The sequence below is a fragment of the Arvicanthis niloticus genome, chromosome 21 (assembly GCF_011762505.2).
Source record: "Arvicanthis niloticus isolate mArvNil1 chromosome 21, mArvNil1.pat.X, whole genome shotgun sequence".
NCBI lineage: Eukaryota > Metazoa > Chordata > Mammalia > Rodentia > Muridae > Arvicanthis > Arvicanthis niloticus.
The window spans coordinates 10,072,744-10,077,888 of record NC_047678.1 but is presented as its reverse complement, the minus strand read 5'-3'; the positions used below and the strand labels follow the sequence as shown (position 1 = coordinate 10,077,888).

The 5,145-nt window shown below is 44.7% G+C and overlaps 1 long non-coding RNA gene and 1 other non-coding gene across 2 annotated transcripts; both read left to right on the top strand.

The window, feature by feature from the left end:
• The first annotated feature begins 3,292 nt into the window (after nucleotides 1-3,292).
• LOC117725078 (uncharacterized) lies at nucleotides 3,293-4,930 on the top strand. Its single transcript, XR_004608901.2, has 5 exons — nucleotides 3,293-3,382; nucleotides 3,708-3,763; nucleotides 3,854-3,924; nucleotides 4,254-4,314; nucleotides 4,513-4,930. It is a non-coding gene; the product is annotated as an uncharacterized LOC117725078 (long non-coding RNA).
• Nucleotides 4,364-4,435, top strand: LOC117693912 (small nucleolar RNA SNORD50). Its single transcript, XR_004604499.1, has one exon. It is a non-coding gene; the product is annotated as a small nucleolar RNA SNORD50 (small nucleolar RNA).
• Nucleotides 4,931-5,145: the final 215 nt, after the last annotated feature.

Sequence of the window (5,145 nt, the reverse complement as noted above, 5' to 3'; positions counted from 1 at the left end):
CTGCTTTGAAATAAATGAATTGTATGTATCATGCCTAGCTTGGTGCACATAGTTTTCTATGGTTTATCTGAAAGCTGCAATAGTACCATTGATCTTACACATTCATTATATATCCACTTCTAAAAAGTATTATGTTTTCCAAGGTTAGCTACTGCAAGCACACACTAGTACTTATCCAGTACTAGGCCACTTCTATTGTATTAGCCCTTAGTCAGAGTCCCACTAGCCTTTCTATGATCCAGACTCTTCTCTTGGAGTTCAGTTTACAATTCTGATGGCCCACTGGAAAAATGAAGCCAAATGTTGCATCTGAAATTTAACAAAAGGGAAGGTTGCTCGGCAGTTAAAAGCAACTAACTGCTCTTTCTTCTAAAGGGCTTGAATTCAATTTCCAGCATCCACATGGTGGCTCACAACCACCTGTACTTCCAGTCCAGGGATTCTGATACCCTCTTCTGGCCTCTGGAGGCACTGCATGTGCATGGCACACAGACATACATGCAGCAAAACACCCATCCATATCCAAATATATAATTTTTTTTTTAATGTAACAAAAGCAAAACTACTTCATCCTCTTGCCTTTGATCTCAAATTTCTGCGAGTCACTGGAGCCACCCTTCTCTTCCCTCCCAGGGTCCACTCTGCCTCTTTTCTGTTCCCACTGTTCATCATCACTGCATACCATGACATCAGCAACAGTATGTTTTGATGACATGGTTATGAGGCTGGAGTCACAGTAATTTTGAGACATTAGTAACTCAGATCTCCATGTATCATTTCTCCTCATTTTTAAAGCAAGGTGAAATAGTTTGGATATTCAGTATCTTCCAAAACCCCATGAATTAGAGGGTTGGTCCCCTGTTTGCAATACCAGAAAGTGGATGTACTTCTCCAGTACTATGACAAAGTACCCAAGGAAAGCAACTTAAGGAAGCATTTACTTTGGCTCCTGTTTTGAGGGTATAATCTACCAACTAGGAGAAAGAGTGATGGCAAAAAATGGCAAAAGTTGTGGTGGCAGGAGTGTGAAGCAATTGGTCACATGGCCTCCAGAGCAGCTAGCCTTCCCCTTTTTTCAGTCTTTATTCTGTCTGGGACCCCTACTCCTCAGGGGGTGATGCCATCCACATTCAGGGTGACCTTCTCTACCTGTTCAACTTCTTTGGAAACATCCTCACAGATACACATATATCTCACACATACACCTATTTCTATATCATTCTATATCCTACCAAGTTGAGAATGAACATTTGCCAGCCCTGTGGTAGAAACTTTAAGAAGCAGCTGACCAGTTCGTTAGGTCAGTGGAGGAGGACTCTTAAGGAGACTCTGGGGCTCTGGTTTCTCTCTCTCTCTCTCTCTCTCTCTCTCTCTCTCTCTCTCTCTCTCTCTCTCTCTTCATTTCCTGTTTATGAGGTGAGTATTTTTGCTCTGTTATGCCCTTCCAACATAACCACCAGCCTTACCAGAGGCCCAAAGCAATGGAGCAACTAGTTATGGGCTAGTTAACCCATGAGCCAAAATGAATCTTTTCTCTTTACAAAAGTTGATCTAAATCAGTGGTTCCCAGCCTTCCTAATTCTACAGCCTTTTAATATGGCTCCTCATGTGGTAGTGACCCTCCAACCATAAAGTTATTTTCATTGCTAATTCATGATCTCGCTTCTGTTCTGACTCATCATGTAAATATTTTTGTACATAGAGGTTTGTCAACAGGGTCTCTACTTACAGGTTGAGAACCACGGATCTAAATTCTCTTGTTATGTGTGATGAAAGCTAGCACATGAGATTAAAGCTACATACTAAAATCATTTTGAAGATGACGTTCATCTAATACCTTAAAACCCTGATACTATGGCCATGGAGATGGTCTGACAGGTCAAGCATGGCCTTTGCGAGCCCAGGGACCCCAGTTTGATTCCACACAAAAATAATGTTAGTTGTGGCACATGCTTATAATTTTAACGCTGGGAGGTGGAAACACAAGGCTCTCCTAGACTCCTGTCAGCCAGTCTAACCTAATTTGTGAGCTCCAGATCAGTAAGAGACCCTACCTCACAGGAAAGAAATGGTGTTCATGAGGATAACACCCAAGGCTGTCTGTCCTTCAGCCTCCACATGCATGTGCGTATCTGAACACATACATTTTAAAAGGACCAAATACCACAGGCTTGAAATGTAGCCCAGAGGCACAGTACTCAACAAGATGCTGTAACAAGTTTTTACCGTGTAATTCTATTCCCTACCTTCTTTCTATGGAAAACATTATGGGATATTCCTCACAATCTCTTACCCAAATGACTTTTATTCATTTATCGTCATTACTACTGCGTGTGTGCATGATGTGGGCAGGGGCATGCATGCTACAGTGCAAGTATGGTGATCAGAGGACAACTGTCAATGTAAACCGGCAGCAGGTGTACACATAATCTTAAATTCGTGAAGATGCTACGAAATAAAGACCAAATGCTAAGATATCCAAATGTAGTATGTGTATATCAATACATTCACTCATACATTCAAATTACTTCGAATTTTATGTTTGAAGTCTTAAGTTTTTTTTCTGCAGATAATTTAGTAGGGAGAAACTTAAAAACAGAGGATAGCTATGTGACCTTAGGCCAACTGGCGGCTTTTGACCTGCTTCCTCCTCTGTGAAATGGAATATTTAACTTCTCAAGATTGTGACAGTATAGTGTCTGGTACCGGGTAGGGACGTGGGTGGGAGTCGGGTGTTGGGCCTGGCTGGGCGCCCAAGCAGGAGCTGGATAGCGTGCACGCGACAGCGTGGCCCTCTGCAGACCAGCGGCACTCCAAAGTGCACGAAGGATAAACAGAGAGCTTTTCGGTTTTACCCGCGTAGTTCAGTCCTCCAAGGTCCCTTCAGCGGCCTGGCAGGATACACAGAGCAGCGCTGGCCACAGCGGCGCGCAAAGCCGCCTGCGCCGCCAAGTCAAGGCCACTCCCAGCCGCCGACAGTCCCTGCCGACTAGGCTCGAAGCAGGCGGTGACCTCGCCTCAAACTGCGGCTGTTCGTTTGAATTCTGGCGCCACTCCCACGCCATGTCGAGCTGAACCGCCCGCCAGACTGGGAAGAGTCGGGTGGCGGCGAGCCAGCGGGAGCGCGCGCAGAAATGGCCAGGCACGCGGTAGCCGGGCGGCGCGCACCACGCCCCGGATTGGCCTGGAGAAAAAAGAGGGCCAAGGCGCGCGCTCCCGCGCGTTGCTTCATGAAAAACCACGCCCCCACGTGCTCTCGTATCCAATCGGTGCGAGAGGGAGGGGCAGCCTCGATTTCGCGCAAGGGGGGCTATAAAAGGAGCTGCGGGGCGCGCGGCTCTTTCTTTTACGACGGAACCTAGGTTGTGTCTTTACTCTGTGGGTGAGTGACTTACACGGTCGGAGGACCAAGTGAAATATGGGGGCGCAAGGAGAATTTGGAGGCTCCGGTCATGTGGAGCAGCCTCCGAGACTTGATTTTAGGCTACGGGTGTAAACTTCCTCGGAGAAATGCGCAGCAGCTAACAATATTCCGGAGTTGGAGCCTAGGTCGCAGGGTGTTTGGGACTGAGCGGCCTGGCTGAAGGCCGCATGCGCTGTAGTTCGTCAGTCCCTTGGTGGGTTTACACAGCAGGGTTTGCAAAAATAATCTAGGAGTTTTGTGCTGTTTGCCTGAAAGAGACACCCGATTGTGTGCACATTTACAGGGACAATGGCGCCATTGTTCTTCGCGTCTTCAAAGCAGTTACAAAAAGAAACCAAGGTAAGGGCGATGCAGCTTTTAATTTAAGTATACTGTTGATTTAGGGCAGTAGGAAGTGGTGTGTGCTTAAAGTTTGTTACTTTTTATTAGATGATGGGGAGCCCAAAGCATCCGAGAGAATTCGTGAAGAAACTTGGTTGAAACGTAACCCTCTTTAAAAGGTGCGTATGAGGCCTAGATTTTTTAATCTGGTTATGAAACACTTTGTGAAATATGAATCAGCCTTCAATGTGTTAATGAGCTCTGAAATAGTGTTCACCAGCCACTATAGTTCACCCCACTTTTGTCTTACTAATTTGGAATGGCTGTAGTGAATGCAGTGTACAAATTAACAGTTCTGAGACATAACTGATCTGAACAGTGAACTATATCCCGAAGATGATGACCTGAAGACAGAAGAGCTTCTTAGATAAGACTTGTGTTTAAGTGAAGTAGTAGTCTTGTTTTTTATGCAGCTCTTACTCATGGCATGTTATGGTACTTCTTCCAGCAGTGGATGCCGACCTATTGAGATGCCTGTCACCTGTAAAGATCCTGCAGCAGGAATGCATGTGAGTGGTGCTTTGCTTTGTTTTCTGCTGAATATAATGTCATTGGTCTAGTCTATGATGATCCTATCCCGAATCTGAATTCCTGTTGAAAAACCATAATTACGGATCTGGCTTCTGAGGTGGACCATTACAAAGATTGCTGTGTTCTGTTTTAATGTTGGCAGTAATGTAGTAATGCCTGTGTCTTTTCTCCCCCAGGGCCAGTGATATGACTTCTGACAATGAGAACTTGGTGTGGTAAACATCCAGAAAAGGCAGAGACAGAAGAAAGTGCACAGTATTAGCACTGGGGTGTTTGAGATGGGCTCTACATGTCCTTGATTAGCTCTAATGAGCAGGACAGCATCCGGTATGGCCTGCAGAACTGTGCCTTGTACATTTTTTGTGGGCCGAATATAAGTGGATTGTTTTGAAAATCCATGAATATGACACAGTATTCAAATCTGTGAAGGTTATGGATGAGCTATGACACTTGTACAAACTGAACAGAATGCAACCTTAACTGTAAAGCAGCAGTTCGGCACTTTTGTGATTGTAAAATGGTGTTATGGGCTATTTCCTTATTCATCTGACAGTGGTTACTTGAAGTGCTGCAATAAACATTGCATTGCAAATATTTCTTCAGTTTTTTTTTATGTCTGCAGACTGATTAACCGGAGTGCCCTTGTTTTCTTCCACTTACATGGTGATTGAATTTTGAGAGTTTTGAGCTAAGTGCACTAATGTCAGTCTCCTAACTAGCATGATTGTGCATTTTATCAGGTTTCCCTTTGAAGCTTACACAATGTCTTGATTACATTTGTTCAACCCTCCCCACCCATTACTTTTGAG